This window comes from Protopterus annectens, chromosome 3.part1 (genome assembly GCF_019279795.1).
Source record: "Protopterus annectens isolate FY-2018-M chromosome 3.part1, PAN1.0, whole genome shotgun sequence".
NCBI lineage: Eukaryota > Metazoa > Chordata > Ceratodontiformes > Protopteridae > Protopterus > Protopterus annectens.
Genome location: NC_056732.1, coordinates 1,863,694,834 through 1,863,713,140, shown reverse-complemented (window position 1 = coordinate 1,863,713,140; position 18,307 = coordinate 1,863,694,834).

Sequence of the window (18,307 nt, the reverse complement as noted above, 5' to 3'; positions counted from 1 at the left end):
CCTGCCTAGTATGAACCTGTGAACCTATTTGGGGTGGGGCAGCATAATGGTTAAGATCTTCACCTCACAAACACAAAGTACAGGTTTAGTTCTGACCATAAGTTATTGACTGGGCTTAAAATGGCCCTTCAGGACAGTTGGCCCGGTATTCTCCTATGAAACTATGACTATACTTGTATAACAGAACAGCATTCTTAATATAGTACCATAACAAGCAAAATATTGAACAATGTCACATTCAAATAAAATATGAATTAAACCATTCCCATGCATTTAAACTAAATTTTCTAACATCATGAAATAATTTCTAAAGACTGAGCTGAAAATGTCACAAGACTTTATTAAGTACAGATCGATCTTCTACTTCTGTTGTCAAACTTTTGTTTATTGAGTTTATCTCAAAAAGATACCTGTCATACAGGTGTGTTACTGATGCAGGTGAGACTAGATATAATAAATTATACTAGACTGTACAAGTTAGGATTCTGTTTAGAAAAGTCATTCCTTTCAAACCCTACTAGAGAAATGATTAGAGTTTAAAAACATACCTACAAAATCATACAGTTACATTAATGGAGTGATAAGAAACTGTAGTTTCTCCCTAAATTTTTAATAAGAAAGTCTTAGCTAATAGTTACATTCTTGTGATAGGTCATATAAGAATATAAAGTGAATAACAATTAAAAATCACATATCACATCCCCTTTTATTAAATAACTTCTCACACAATAAATATTTACTGGGAAATCTCACTCAGACTCTGCTACAGACCACTGTGAGGGTAAGGTTAGTTTGTTTTCTTGCATTTTGTATTGCTCATTGCCTTGTTCTATTTTGTATACTGTGGTTTATTTTCTTTACAATGTGTTTTACTTGTATTCTGCTATTAATAGCATAATAGCATACAAGGAAAGAGACCACAGCTGTGTCTCTTGTGAGTCACAGAGAAATTAAAATTTCCCCATCCTCCTACCCTGGTGTTGTGTTTTTAAACTCAACTGTCTTTCTAGCTGCCTACCCCTTATGTTAATTTGACCACGTTTCCAACCTCTCCTCTTTCAGGAAGTTACTAGGCTAATGGCTAGGGCCCTTACAAGCCTAGCCAAGTTCTTCCCTTATTTCCATGATCAGCATCTACTGTCCCTGCCCAAAAGGGACACAGGTGGAACCCCCGGGGTGAATTTACTGTTACTCATCCAATGGTCCACACTGTGTTTGAAGAGAGCCAGTGAGGTGTTTTGTTTGACATGAAGTTGGAGTCTGCTCCAAAGGTGTTGTAACCTCTGGGAGACAATCTGTCCCTCCAGCAGGTTCTATTAATGTCACATATCAGGTTAACATCTTTAGCACGAATAACCTATGTACCATTTGACTTACGGAGATGCAGCATTTCCAATAAAGCAGGGTCAGATTGCCTGTGAGTAGTCTGTATGAAACAAAATAGAGTGACAGTGATTTCAGCTGATCCACATAGGACAGATGCTGAAGACCTTGAATTTTCCTTGTGAGGAACTTTTGTGGTCTCTGCAATTGCTGCAGGTGCTTGGAAAGGTACATACCAGAAGGGGTGTTGTACTCAATTATTGGCCTATGAGGGAAGAGTAAAGGGAGGTTATAATTTATTTTTTTCTAGAGACAATGCCCTTAATTATGAGATGAGCCATACAGAATGCCCTTCTTACCACTGTGGAAACATGGTGGTGAAAGGTAAGGATGCTGTCAACCTGTGTGCCCAGGTCTCTCACCACTGAGTGCATACCTAAGGTGTTGCCATTGATGTGATAGTTAGCAGGAACATTGCCTTTACCAAAAGGGATGATAATACATGTTTTGCATTGAGTTTAAGGCCATAACTTTGGCATCAGTCATTTGTTTGTGTAAGATCCTCTTGTAGGATGTTTACTTCATTTGGAGATTCCATGACCACTCCCAGTTTGCAGTCATCAGCAAACTCAGTCAGCCACAGACCTTTAGTTTTTGCTTGTACTTTGAAGAAATAGATTCCAAACAGTAGAGGCCCCAGGATTGATCCCTGTGGAACACCACTGGTTTCAGGTCTACTGTTGAAGGTAGATTCCATTGCTTTGACTAGATGGGTTCTATCAGTGAGCCAGTTAGTGACCCACGTAATTATATAAGGGTTAATACCTGGCTGGGTGAGTTTGTCAATGATACCTGAGTGGGGGATAGTGTCAAACACCTTGGCTAAGTATAGCTATGCTGTATGTACAGATTTCCCCTTGTCCAGGGCCTTGGTGGCTGTCCTGAAGAAGTCCACCAGGTTTAACAGGCATGATCTCCCTTTGACAAATCCAAACTGAGTGGGGTCAAGTATTTGGATATTACCTGTATCTTTGTTGATAAGGTCCATGATGATTCACTCCATGGCCTTGCAGATAAGGCTAGCCAGGCTAATAGGTCTGTAGTTGTTGTGGTCAATAGAAGGACCACCTTTGTGCAAGGGGTGGTAGTTCCACTTTGGCTATTGTGAGTAAAAGCACAAGATTATCATTTTGCGAAATTGCTTCTTCATGTATTTAAAATTATTGGTCATCCCACCGTATTCCAGAATTGGTGGCTCTTCACTTACATAGGTAAAGCTTAAGTTACCCCCTTTCTTATATAATCGCTTAGTGCACACTGCATCACACAGGATATTAACCAATATTTCCATCTTACCTTTAAAATCTGCAACATCTAGTCAAAGACTACCAATTATTGGAGAGCCCACATTCTGCCTCTCCGTAATCATCTTTGAATTAGTGCTTCTGTTTTGCTCCTGGTGAGACATGGAGCATAGGGAAATTATTTCCTGGAAAATGCTGACCACCAGAAAGCCTAATAACTGCTTCATAGATGTCAACATGGAATTTGTGCTTATGTTTTGCTCCTGGTGAGAGAAAGAGCAGAGTGACTGATTCCTGTTTATGAGATGGTAGTGAATGTTTGTGTTGGACCTTCCTGATTGGTCTGGTTGCTTGCTCAAGGCATCTACCAGAAAAAGGCTACAACAAGCCTATGCTCATGCATTATCTGGCACAAGACTGTTGATCACCAAAGAGCCTCTGGCCTGCTTCTCATCTTGGGACTGATACTACAGTTTTGCTTCTGGTGATAGAAGAAACAAAGCAGAATTGTATCCCAGCAGAGTGAAGCTGTGGTGAGACCAGCAGTAGTATAGCCAGGCAGTAACCATTCAGGCAGATCCTCTGTTTTCATCATTCTTGACAAAGCTAATTCTTTCTTTTCAGTAAGTACTGCTTGAGTCGTTGCTGTCTAACCTAACTTCAGAATATCTCCCTAACTATGTCATTCATAAATCATCAGGGGCTACTTATTAGTTTCCCCTCAGTGGTTGGTGGCAGTGCTCTGTATAGAAGCAGATGCCATGAGTTGACATTCTTCCTGTAAAAGCACCCTTGAAATTTCAACAATACATAGTTGACACACAGGGCAATTAGTTTGCAGTGACACGGCCTCCATTGTTGCAAACCACATACTCGACATTACTTTACATTCACATCATGACTTTCTAATCAATAAAAAAGGGCCTGTTGTCAGGGATATAAACTTTCCCACTATCTTCATTATCAGCTTGGTGGATATGAGCATCCCGAGGCAATGTAGAAATCAACTCATGTGTACTGACAACCAGTTAATTCTCAAACAAACTGATACCGCATGTGAGAGATGTATTTATACAACGTCACTGGAGGCAAAGCTCTCACATAAAAGTACTGTTAATGTCAATAATGTTGTCTGTAGTACACATGTTGCACCCATCACACACAGTTCAAAGGAGACACATAGACCCACATATGCTGAGGCACTTAAATGTAACCTTCCTAACCCCCAAAGACCCCTAAGATAAAGTACACATAACAAATAGCCTCAGCAGCCCCGAATGCAGTTTTTCAAAACAACACCCACATCAAGACATAGAGAGCTACATCAAATGGAGCCTCTGCTTCTAAGCCCATAAGGCAAGCCACCACAGAGTCCAACATTCTGGCCATTGGAGACTCCATTGCGAGACACACTTATGTAGCTTTCACCAGGCTGAGTAAAAAGAAAGTCACAGTTAGTTGCTTATTAGGGAACATGATCTGCCACATTACACATGCACACAGGTCGCTAGAGACAAGTACCAGTATGACTCACAGTCCATTTGGGTGTAAATGATCTGAGACATGCCTTTCTAGACTATATATGAAGACTGGCATCATGGACTTCTTGGAATATGTGTCCCAGGCTGGGATAAGCATAGCACTGATCAGCATTTTACTTTTTCCAATGATGACACAATATAAAGAGACATTAATAATTGACTTAGTTTCTGGTGTCATTCTAAGGGGGTGCACTATTTATCAGCAATGAAGGAGACGGTCAACAGACCATGTTGCTTTGCCAAGGATGGTCTGTACCTCTCCCCTCTAGGCTTTTGAATATTAGCTAAAACATTGTCTTCCCCAATAGTGTCAAAATGAAAGTACTTCTGACATAGCAAATCAAAACCAAGAAAATCTATAGGTGTTACTGCATAATGTTAGTATTCTAAACAAAAAATCCATTCACTACAAGCTCTCATCAACCTAGAGAATGGTGACATCTGTTCAGTCACTGAAACATGGCTTAAAGGCACAGACAAAACATAGTCAATGCAAGGTTATAATGCCTTCTGCTCATTCAGACCAGCAACACAGACAGGGACTAAAGGTGAAGGTGTTTTGCTCAAGGCTGGTCAAACAGGACAATGAACTTTAGCTTCTCCATGTTCAAATCACTATAGGCAAAATCCCATACCACTTGCTTGCAAGCTATAGGTCACCCTCTATGACCCAGTAAACCCTTAACATGTATTTAAACTTATTGGAAATATTCACCATCCAACCCAATACCACAGTCATAGGTGACTTTAATTATCACACTGTTAACTAGGAATCATATAGAACACCAAATGTACAGAGACATAGATTCCTGGATTTTGTAAAAACAAACTCCCTGGAACAGAATGTCAGTATACCAACCAGGGGTGCAACCAAACTGGAGCTGGTCCTTGTTAATTTGGGAGAGTGCCTTAATATGGGAGAGTGCTGCACACCCCCTAGTAACGTCATGTCACAAAATGGTATCCTTTGAAGTAAAAATAAAAGCTGGAGCCACAGCTAACCCAGGAATATTCAGGAACTACTCTAAGGCTAACTTCCTACTATTAAGAGATAGCCTGGCAAAATTTTAAGTCCTCATTAACCCTGAGATCACTGCTGCCTACACAGAACTGTTCTCAGAAACCCTATTCAAGCATGTTAATAGCTGTACCCACCAGGAAGAAGTATAGAACTAACTCAAAAAACAAGTCATCATGCTAGAATCACAACATGAACAGACTGTATAAAAGAAGGAAAAAAATAATTGAAAAAATTAGGAGGTGTAGTACCTAGCAGGTTAAAAAACTTTTATCAAACGAAAACAACTCAGAAGCCACATTTTAGGTAAATTTGGCCTTCCAGGCCAAGGACAACAACAAGGCATTCTTTAGCCAGCAATTTTGTGCAGAGTTCATGTTAATGGAGGCACCTCTACTGAACCAGAAGATATGGCAAAGCTACTGGCCAACAAATTCAGCTCCAACTTTACCCTTCTCTTCCCCTCAACCTCTTCTCGGAGAATACCATCAAATATAACTTCCCCTACTATCACTAAGGATCAGGTCCTTAATTCTCTGACTAAACCCAAAAACACTACATCAATGGGCACAGACAATATCCTAGAATGCCTTCTAAATAAGGTGAGGCATACCTTATCAGGCACTTTGGAATTGCTGGTTAACTGCAGCCTTTAAACAGGCTTCAGGCCTTATGAATGGAGAGCAGCAACAGTCTGCACAAAGGTGGTCTATCTATAGATGCTGTTAACTGCAGACTCATAAGTCACACTAGTCTCATATGTAAAGCCTTGGAGATAATTATCATGGAAATGGTCAATAATGGCATAGGAAGCCTCCAGACACTGGACCCAACCCAACCTAATTAAGTTTCATCAAGGGATCACACCTACTCAACCTGGTGGGCTTCCTTGAGAAGGTCACCAAAGCAATGGATGAGAGAAAAACTGCTCACATTACTTACCTTGACCAGGCCAAGGCATTTGACACAATACTCTATTTGGGCATTGTTGACAAACTCAGGACATCAGGTATAAACACTTATGCCAGCTGATGGACAGCCAACTAGCTCACAGAAGGGGCAGAGAAAGTTAGAATTGGGGAGTCTACTTGTACAAAGAAGCCAGACACAAAGGATCGGTCCTGGGTCCCCTCTTTTTTGGCATTTATTTCTCTGAAGCCAAGGTCAATGTCAATGGCCTCTGACCAACTAATTTCACAGATGACTGCAAATTAGGAGCAGTCATAAAACCCCCCACTGGCACAGATGTTCTTTAGGAAGAGCTGACACAGATAAATAACTGGTGTCAGAGCCATGGACTAAAATTAAATTCTAAGAAATGCATAACAGTAGCCTTCAAGAAGTCATCCACTGCTGGTGACTATCATATTTATTTATTTATCTGACATTTGTTTACTGGGATAGTCCCAACTGAGTCAAAAGAGCACATTTCCACACCAATGAAAGACTTTTGTGTGTTAGATAGTTCTGGGAGTGTGAGTGAGGTGCAAATTATAGTGGAATAATGTGTATAGTGAATGAGAGTTCCAGGGGCTGAGGAAGTATGTAAGTTGTTTGTGAATATATTAAACAGCAGGGGGGCCTAGGATAGATCTTTGTGGTACTCCTGTTGGGTTAAGGAGAAAGAGGTAAAGTTCATGTGACCATTTAATGGCCTGTTTCCGATCATCTAAGTAACTTTGAAACCTCTGTACTGTGGTCTGGGAAAAGCCTAGGTCAGACAGAGTGTTGAGCAGTAAGCAGTGGGAAACAGTGTCAATGACTTTAGAGAGGTTAAGGAATATTGCAGATACATAGTATCCTGTTTCTGTAGCCCTGCTCAGAGTATCTCTAAAGGATATTAGGGCAGTGGATATGCTACAGTCAGGGTGAAAACTGTGTTGGGTTGGTGTTATTAGTTTATTTTGCTGTAGGTATTGCATTAGCTGTTGGTGGATACATCTTTCAAGAATTTTGGATGTAGGTGATAGAATGGATATGGGGTGGAAATTGGAGGGTAATGAGAGGTTTCCTCTTTTGTGGATGGGGTGGTATGTGACATTTTCCATATGGTAAGAACTATAGATTCTGATATAGCTCTATTGATAAGGATATTGATGGGGTAGGTAACTGAGTCTGTGGCTAGTTTGAGGTATTGTGGTGGGAGATTATCTGCTGATGTGGATCAGGGTTTAAATTTTAGTAGTAGTCTTTTTATGGTAGTTGTAGGTATTGGCTGGAAAGAGAATGTCATAGGGCTGTCATCGTGGGGTTTATATTTGTTACACTGGACTGGGTTGAAGGTAAATGAAGCTGCATAACTGGTGGAGGAATTGGCGGAGGAGTGGGTGGGTGTGGTGTTGGAGGTGTTTGACACTAGGTCTGCTATTGATTTTATAAAGTTCTTGTTGTAGTCTTCAGCTGCTAGGTGTGGAGTGGCTTCAGTTGTTGTGCATTGTTCTTTCATTCTACCTGGGTTGAGTAAGGTAGATATGGGATGCCAGAAATCTTGGGGGCTGCTTTTGTGTTTGAGTTGAAGGTAGGACTAGTAGGATTCCTTATCTTTGTTTATTCTCTGTTTCACATTGTTGCAGAGATTTTTGAAGTGGGTGAGATTTTCCAGAGTTTTGTTTTGTTTACAGGTGTCCCAGGCTAAGTCTCCCTGTTTCATAAGTTTTTTTACAATTATTAGTTAGCTATGGGGCAGTATTCTATTTTATTCTTTTTGTCCATACAAGGACTTGGGTATCACGTATAGGAGGTATTGAAGTATAGCATGGCATCATTAAGAGGAAGAAGTTTTAGGGGGTCCAGTTTATTTTTATGAGTAGATCATTCATTTCTGTTGACTGAAGTTAGATAAGTTTCTGACTACTTTTAGGGTATTTTTGTGTTGGGGGGTATTAGCTGCAATGGTGAATGCAGTTAGATGATCACTAAGGGAACTAGAGAGGATGCCTGAGGAGGGGAAATTATTTGGATGAGTCACTAGGATCCAGTCTAGTGTAGCTTGTTAAAGTGTTTGTTATAGCTCGTGGGGGTTTTGATAAGTTGTGGAAATCGATAGAGGTTAATATTACAGGGGGAGTCAGATGCAGTTGTTTGCCAATCTATGTTTACATCTCCTAGCATAAATGTTTCAAGTTTGATTGTGTGGAAGGTCCAGTTAAATAATCTTCCAGGACAGTTGTATTGTGTCCTGGTGGAATATACAACTGTGATATAGACTCATTTAGTTTTGTTGAGGTTCAGGAAGGATATTAGTAGTTCATCATGAGAAAAGTTGGGGATTTTGCTAGAATATGGTGTAATGCTCAGAGTAGTAGGATAAAGAAGGGCTACCCCTCCAGCTTTCTTTTTAGATCTGTCAAGGTTAGTTATGGCAAAGTTGGGGGGGTGTTACTTCACAGTCTTTTATGTCAGGCTATAAACATGTGTCTGTTAGGGCCAGTATATCAGTTTTATTTTGGTGTATCCAGGCATGCAGTGGTGATATTTTGCTGCATATACTTCTGAGAGTAAGTCTTAATATGTTCAGGCTTTTAGGATAGGCTTTTGAGTTTGGGTTGGTAGATGGCCCTGGGTTAGGATGTATGTCTCCACTTTGTAGCAGGATGGAGATTAAATAGTACTACAGTGTTCTGTGTCTTTTAGAAGGGGTGGACGAAAGGGGTATAATAAGGGGTTTACTATGTGCTGTGGTAAGGAGTTTGGGAACTGTTTGATAGGGAAGGGTATAGAGAAATAGTTGAAAAAGGGTAATTGTGAGGTGGAGTTCAGGGAAGAGTTAAGACAGGCACTAGGTGGCAGTGAAGAGTTACCGAATAGCTGGGTAACTACAGCAGAGCTAGTAAGAGAGATGGCTAGAAAGCTGCCTGGTATGACATCTGGACAGAGGAAGGAGGACAAGGAGACCTGGTGGTGGAATGTAGAAGTACAGGAGAGTATACAGAGAAAGAGGTAGGCGAAGAAGAAGTGGGATTGTCAGAGAGATGAAAAAAGTAGACAAGAGTATAAGGAGATGAGGTGCATGGCAAAGAGAGAGGTGGCAAAGGCTAAGGATAAGGTGTATGAAGACTTGTATGAAAGGTTGGACACTAAGGAGGGAGAAAAGGACTTGTACCGATTGGCTAGACAGAGGGACCGAGCTAGTAAAGATGTGCAGCAGGTAAGGGTGATAAAGGATAATGAAGGAAACATACTCACAAGTGAGGAGAGTGTGTTGAGCAGATGGAAAGAGTACTTTGAGGGGCTGATGAATGAAGAGAATGAGAGGGAGAGAAGGTTGGATGATGTGCGGATAGTGAATCATGAAATGCAATGGATTAGCAAGGAGGAAGTAAGGATAGCTATGAAGAGGATGAAGAATGGAAAGGCTGTTGGTCCAGATGACATACCTGTGGAAGCATGGAGGTGTTTAGGTGAAATGGCAGTGGAGTTTTTAACTAGATTGTTTAATGAAATCTAGGAAAGTGAGAGGATGGCTGAGGAATGGAGAAAAAGTGTTTTGGTACCGATTTTTAAGAATAAGGGTGATGTGCAGAGCTGTAGTAACTACAGAGGGATTAAATTGATCAGTCACAGCATGAAGTTATGGGAAAGAGTAGTGGAAGCTAGGTTAAGAAGGGAGGTGATGATTAGTGATCAGCGGTATGGTTTCATACCAGGAAAGAGCACTACAGATGCGATGTTTGCTCTGAGAGTGTTGATGGAGAAGTACAGAGAAGGTCAGAAGGAGTTGCATTGTGTATTTGTGGACTTAGAGAAAGCATATGACAGGGTGCCTAGAGAGGAGTTGTGGTATTGTATGAGGAAGTCGGGAGTGGCAGAGAAGTATGTAAGAGTGGTACAGGATATGTATGAGGGTAGTGTGACAGCAGTGAGGTCTGTGGTGGGAGTGACGGATACGTGTAAGGTGGAGGTGGGATTACATCAAGGATCAGCTCTAAGCCCTTTCTTATTTGCAGTGGTGATGGACAGGTTGACAGATGAGATCAGACAGGAGTCCCAGTGGACTATGATGTTTGCAGATGACATTGTGATCTGTAGTGAGAGTAGGGAACAGGTGGAAGAGACCCTGGAGAGGTGGAGATATGCTCTTGAGAGAAGAGGAATGAAGGTCAGCAGGACTAAGACAGAATATATGTGTGTGAATGAGAGGGAGGATAGAGGAATGGCAAGGATGCAGGGAGTAGAGGTGGCGAAGGTGGATGAGTTTAAGTACTTGGGATCAACAGTTCAGAGTAATGGTGAGTGTGGAAGAGAGGTGAAGAAGAGAGTACAGGCAGGATGGAGTGCGTGGAGAAGAGTGTCAGGAGTGATTTGTGACAGATGAGTACCAGTAAGAGTGAAAGGGAAGGTCTACAAAAGGGTAGTGAGACCAGCTATGTTATATGGGTTGGAGACCGTGGCATTGACAAAAAGGCAGGAGTCAGAGTTTGACATGGCAGAGTTGAAGATGTTAAGATTTGCACTGGGTGTGACAAGGATGCACAGGATTAGGAATAAGTATATTAGAGGGTCAGCTGAGGTTAAAAGGTTTGGAGACAAAGCCAGAGAGGAAAGATTATGTTGGTCTGGACGTGTGCTGAGGTGGGATGCAGAGTATATTGGGAAAAAGATGCTGGTGAGAGAGGACATGCAGGTGGTTAGTGTGACAGAGCACGATGCAGAGGACAGGAAGAAATGGAAACAATTGATCCGCTGTGGTGACCCCTAACGGGAGCAGCCGAAAGAAGAAGAAGAAGATAGAGAAATAGTTGGGGGAGAAAAGATGTACTGTTTGGATGGGTGACAGGTTGTGGTGGTTACTGATGAGTAATAATTTGAGGTGGTTTGAGTAGTCAGTGTTGTAGCATGCTTAAGGGTTAATAGTAAGGAGGTTAGACAGCATAGAAAAAACATTGTGAATGATGAGGGTGTTTGATTTAAGACAGTAACTGTGTATTAATGTTGATGTCTACTGTGTGGTGGAATTTAATAGTGGGGAGGCTGTGGGGTAGCAGAAGATGTAGCACTGTTTGAGTGCTGGGTGTAGGAGAAGAAATTAGGTGTGGAGTTAGGACAGGTTGCTTGAGGTTGTAGGTGGGGTACGTAATTGAGTGTGCAAGTTTGTGACTGATGTATGAGGTTGAGGGTGGAGTGTATAGAAGTATAAATGTGGATGTAGTAGAGGTGGGTGGGAACTGGGGGTAGAGTAGGAAAGCACAGTGAGCTCAAGTGGAGTGAGAGCGAACAGAGCAGCATGGGCCAAGTCCTTGTTGGTGGCGGACCTCAGAACATACCTTTGAACCATACCAAATTCCTTGGTACTTACCATTTTTGGGGTAGAAATAATAGGGTGCCATGAATTCCTGAGTGGCCCCTTTAAATCCCGATTCCAGTGAAAGCATACTTGCAGCTGTTACTCATGTGTCTGGATCTGGATCTGTTAACTTAAGGTTTCATGAACAAAAAACAGTTTTGGCTTTGTAATGTAGAAATAGTCTCCAAAAATAAGTATTGAACCTGCATATATACATAATACATTAACTAATACCCTAACAGAAATGAGATATTTACACTGCACTTGTATGCCAAAACAGTTTTGGCTTTGTAATATATAAATGTACACTCTCTAAAATAAAGTATTGAACCTATATAAATAATACAGTCTCCAATACCTTAACAGAACATGAGAGATTTACACTGCACTCATATGCCTATTCTCTTCTGATAAATACGTTACTTACTCCCACACTGTTAATCATTTATCGAGCACTAGAACCATACAAGATAGTAGGGAAAACAGACATCCTACACTTTATTGTGTGCAGGAATATCATTATACATCACCAGAGAACTAGTAAGTTTACCCACAAAGCTTTGTACTGTTCTGTTGGGTAGCAGTGCATTTTTATCCGGGTCTATATTATGTCGGTGAAATGACAACACAGCGAATGCCATTTCAGCGACACTTAAACACTGATCTACCACTTCCGTCAATGGCCAGAAGATCAATATTTTTCCAAGTGAAAAAAAATCACTTGGTCGTCGCCGTGTAATTGCCCTTTTTCCCCACTGTAGTGCGATCTCGGAGTTGGTATATTTAGTTAGGGGGGCACAACCCCCCACAATAGGAGGTGTGGGGGTGAAGTCCCCCCACTTTGTAACATTAGGTATGGTGTTTTGTGTGTGGTTGGACTAATGATTTTTTTCCCTCACATAAGTGATGGCTCAATGTTTAAATGTCGCTGAAAAGACATTCACTGTACTGCCGTTTTGGCAGGATAATATAGACCCTTTTTGTTCCATGTGTAAAGGATTTTTTTGTACAGTAAAATGTTTAAAACTGATGGGAAGTTAAAAGTGAATCTACATGGATTTTATAGCTGCCAGGTAAGACATATAGTATTTAACCCATCCTCTTTCTAGCTAAACTCTGGGTTAAATCGCTGTTGTGCCTTTGCGTTTGGTCTGCTCTTGACTGAATATTCAGTCCAGTAACAATATGGTATGTTACTGCGGTGGTGGTGCTGCGGTAGCGTTGTCGCCTCACAGTAAGACATTGTCCTGTTCGATTCTCAGCTAGAGCGTCTTCTATGTGGAGACATGCGTGAATGGGCGTACCTTCGTTGAAGGTTGTGCGTCAGGGCCGGCAACTCGGCATGTAAAAATCTACTGCCAATCATTAGCGGACCGGAGTTCCGCTGTGGCGACCCCTAACCGGGAAAAGCCGAATGACACAACAACAAGAACAACAATATGGTATGTTGGTTTATGTTTTGGCTTATGTACGTTGCTGGGATTTCAGAGACTTCTTTACCAGTTACCACTACAGAGGAGAATCACAATATGTTTATTTATTTGTAGAACAACGTCATTTTATGATGCTACATAATACTGCTGCCCATTTGAGCTGGCTGGGTAATAAATGTAACATATTGACATGTGGCGTTTGCCGCACTTTGTACTGCAGTGACTTTAAATACTGTCTGGTAACCAGCAGTCAGCACTGTAGGCTCATAAAGTCTTTTAATCGCCCAAGGTGGCTAGAGTTGTTATTCTTTTACATCACCCACTTCAGGCGGAAAGCGCCTGTGCAGCCATTGTCAGCATCAAGTCCCACAGAATCACAGGAATACAAACTTCTTCCAAAATTATTTAAAATTATACAAATGAAATAAACACTGATTATTTTAACCAGTTTAATAATCACTTAAGCACTTTCATCCTACAATATAAGACTTTGTTTTGAAAAAGTCCTGTATTGTAGTAAGAAAGTGCTTAAGTGATTATTAAACTGGTTAAAATAATCAGTGTTTATTTCCTCTGTACGATTTTAAATACCATGTCCGGGATACTAATTTTACTGTACCATGGTTCTAATGCTGTTTTTAAGTTATTAGTTTGTGCTGTGGCTGAGCCTTTTCTTGTATTTGTTTGGATTTACACTTGCACAATATGCTAATGAGCTTTATGTCAGCAAACAGACTGCTCACAATCACCCCCCCCCCCAGACAGCGATGAAACTTCCTTCACTTTGCAGGGTTTGCCCTATGTTAATTTTTAAATAAAGTAAAGGTAAACAGAATGAATCATAGTTGCTATTAACAAGATATGTTTGTTACTACTTGCTGAGCAATTAATTTTAACTATGCTGTCAGCATGCAAATTGAAATCTTAGGGGGATGATCCACATTTTGCATGTTTGATCAACATTTTTCGGGGCCAGAATTTGAGAAATGTACAGTTAGATAACTACACCATATGCAAGAAGACACATCAAGTTTTCACTAGTCCAAGTTAAAGATTCTTGACGATGGTTCTGTACACTTTTTAGCACCTGGTTTCTTTCTTTTTCAGTTTACTCTCACTAATGTTTCAGTATGGCCATTTTTTTTATGTTCCTTTTGTTAACTAGGTTATGTGCACTAACCCACTGAAGAACCAGTTATTCTCAAGATTTACCTGAAAATGTGTAAGAGTAAACTAAACCATGTAAAGCAGAACTGTAGTAGATATCACTGATAAACCCAAGATTTACATGTTGCACGGTTCTGCCTGTACTTCAGTTCTACCTTTCTGCCTCACATATCTTTCCCTCTCAGGGCAAGAAATCTGAACAAAGCCAGAAAAAATGGTGGGGGAGGGGTGACAAATGCCCAAAAATACAGACAGATTTTAAACATTGCTCCTGTAAACACAAAAAGTTGCTGGAATTACAGATTTTACATTAATATATATTTTCTGAAGGATATGAAGTCTGAAATTCAGATGTCATTATTTAGTGACTCCAGTCCTCAATGATTTGCCAGAAAACCACACATTTTATGAGGAATGGACCAAAAATAAGAGGTAAAATTTGACATTTTACTTTTATACAACTGTAAAGCTTTATACAAATTCAAATGTTAATGTAAATATAACACAACTGTTCTAGTCTGGGGCCATATTTTGGTTGTTCTTCAGTTTGCATTTGAAAGTTGGTATCCTTCAATTCCATTAGACTGGGCGGGGTTACATAATTATGTATGTAAATTTTATGTTAATCAGCGTACAGACTTATACCTATTTTTCATAGGCCTTTGTCCAGATTTTTGATGTTTCCGGGTTGAGAAGTATGCCTCACAAATAATCAGTAAGCTGCTTAAATTTAATGTGGTTATGCTTAAAAATATACTGCTTAAATTATCCTGTTTAAAATGAGACACTAGCAAGCTGAATAGTTGTTGGATATAGCATAAAGGGAAAGAGGACCAGAACTCGATTCTAACTGTTAGAATGTACTTATTCTCTGGTGATCATAGGCAGTTATCTATTCAATAGTAAAAACATCTGGGTTCAGATACACTGCAGTTGCAGGGCAGTGGGATCGGCGGAGAGCCGAAGGAAGCTTTAAAAGAGAGATGCCCTTTATTAAACAGTAACCCCTGTATTTAAAATGATTACTGACACTGCTACAGGAAAGAAAGCCAGAAGATGAGAAGAGAATTATGGGGGATAGGGTAAACAAAAGAGATATGCCAGTGATGTATGACAGTTGATAAAGGGTCACTTAACGAATAATAAGTAGTCCAAAAAACTGATAACATACAGTAATCACAATACATGGGCAGTAGATCTGCTGAGGCAGATGTAGAGTGTAATAAAATAAAAATGGCATCTTGACAACACACTCCTACGAGCTGACCCAGTAGTCAGGGTCCTGGGGGTAAATCAGAGACAGGAATCTAGCCTTTTACCATCATGTGTTTACAGTAGTGAGAAAATCATTCTATCTTGTACAACTTATAAACAAAGGTATGGCATCTAGGTCAAGGAGCTTACAAACACAAGGTTCAGGGTTTGAGTCTCAAAAGGGATAATTGGCTAGGCTTAAAATGGCTCCCAAGGGCAGTTAGCTTAGTACTAATCTATGAACCTATGAACATATAAGGCAGCTATAGAGATATTAAAGATCCAGTTGGAAGCATTGGATAAGGAAATTAGGGAGCAGTTAGAAGTGGATAAAGAACACAAAGAGAAGTATTTTAAAATTTTCAACACTGTGGATCAACATGAACGGCTCATTATTCAGAGAAAAATGGGCAAGATCAATCGTGATGTGAAGGAATATAAAAATGGGACAGCTTATGCCATTTATGTTGATAAAAAGTCCATGAACACGTCACGGTTTAGCCCTATTGGTACCTATAGTGCAGTGGTTAAAAAAGTGACTGTGCCTTTAAATCAAAATCAGAAAGGAAGTAACACATCATACGTAATGTTTCCCCAGAGTCAGTCGAATGCTAGTTCTTCAACGGGTAACAGCAGTAGTGTTTTCCCTAATAATGAACTAAATCCTGCAACTTCAAGGTCGAGTTCAAAAAACTCTGTGAAGTCAGGAGCGGTCAACAGAACAGTGTCCAAAAAGACCAGGGGGAGAAGCCGCTTTCGGAAGAGAAATTGAACACAGAGACTTTAGTGAGTGTTAAAGAGACTTTATATAATTTGACTGACATTGATTTATCTGATGACGAACAGCATGTTTTATTGTTAGGTCTCAATTTTAATTCCAAGCCGAAGGGCAAATGTAGCTAGTTCATTACTAGAGCTAAAATTATATATTAGAAAGCTCAATTTGTTGTACATTATGAAAGACATCAATGTTAAAAAAAGTTTGTATAAACCTTCTTCTTATAACCCCCCCTTCACACAGTGTTAAAGGTCTTTGAAAGTTATTGTGAGAAGGAAATTAGGTCAGTGTTAAATGACAAACCCAACAATTATGTTTTCAATCTTTCGAATGACGAAAAGAAGCTCTTGGTCAATTTTAGTAAAGACCGGCAATTACGCTGTATGAAAGCTGATAAGGGGGGTGGATTAGTTATAATGCATAACATTGATTACATAACAGCTATCGAGGAAATGTTAAATAATGTTGATGAATATAGAGAAGTCACTTATGATGTTATAAGAAGAAGTTTTAAGTACGTTCAATAATGTTTATATGACCTTCTCATGAATGGTGAATTGTCAGTTAAACTTTATGATTTTTTGTTAGTGGACAATCCAAAAGTGGGTATACTTTTCGGTATACTCAAAATACATAAAAATGTGGTGGACCCCCCATTCTGGCCTATAGTGTCTGCATCAGGGAGTTTAATAGAAGGAATTTCTTTCTTTTTAGATCCAGTTTTGAATCCACTTGTTCAGAAATTACCTTCTTACACAAAAGACTCGTGGTCTTTTTTGGATGGGATACGGTTGTTTTCTCTAAGTGAAAGTTTTTTGAACAAATGTAATGAAGAATTTTTTATGGCAGTGGTTGATGTTACAGCTTTATATACCTCAATACCCCATATTGAGGGTCTGGAATATGTTACTAATTTTTTGCATAAATACACTACTTTGGACATTTCCAGTATTACTTTGTACAACTCTTTATTAGAATTAACGTTGGAAAATAATTTTTTCTTTTCAATAATAAATATTACAAACAGTTAAAGGGTGGAGCAATGGGAGCTACAGTAGCCCCCGCTTTTGCAGGCCTTGTGATGGGTTGGTGGGAAAAAGAAATATTGCCAAGCATTAGTCTTTTTTCCAATGTAATATACTATTGTAGATTTATAGATGATTTGTTTTTAGTTATCAAGAGACCTATTAGCTTATTTGGCTCCTTTATGGAACAGTTAAATTTAGGTAGCACTTTTTTAAAATTTGTGGGTGGTGATATTGGTCACAAGATTTGTTATTAAGATGTAGAATTAAATTGGAATTTAGAGAGTAAACATTTAATTCTAGTAAAATACATAGAAAAAACACCTGAGTTAATAATTATGTGCACTATAATAGTAACAGTCCTCTATTTATGAAGAATAACATTCCTAAGGGCCAATTAATTAGAGCATCTCAAATGGTGAGCAATGATGTAGATTTTTGTGGAGAGGTTGAATTTATAATTTCTTTATTTTTGGAGAGAGGCTATCTTTTAGAGTTATTGAATAGAATGGGTTGGGAAATTAACTCAAGGAGAAGTACAGATTTCCCACCCATTTTGTCTCATGGGCTTGTAGTTAAAAACATTTCACCTCAAACTAATGTTTCAACAGTTATTCCAAGGCTTGCAGTTGAAATGACAGTGGGACAGTAGTAGTATTATGTCTGTAGTTAAAAACAATTGGAAAAATTGTAGCTGGTAACAGTGAACTGCGAGAGACCTTAGGTACAATTCCTTATTTCGTACATAAGAAAATTTCAAATATTAAAAATATATTGGAATTTGATAGTGTACCGAAGTCTGGCCTTAAGTCTAATCGACCGAACGGTACCTACAAATGTTATAATTGTAATTGTTGCAAATATATTCATGAGGGGCCTTACATTTGTTTAGAGCATTTCTCCTATATGATCAAAATACCTGGAAGATTCAGTTGTAACACCAACAGTGTAGTGTACGTAGCGTTATGTTCGGGGTGTCCCACATACTACATAGGAATGACTACTAGGAGTCTTAACAAAAGAATAAGGGAGCATTGTTATGCTATTAAAACAAAGGACATTAATAATACACTTTTTAGACACACAGGATTATGTAACATATAAAAAATTATCTTTTGCTATTATTGAACAAGTCTTGAATGATGGTAGAAGGGGCAACATCAAAAATAAAGTGGAAAGAA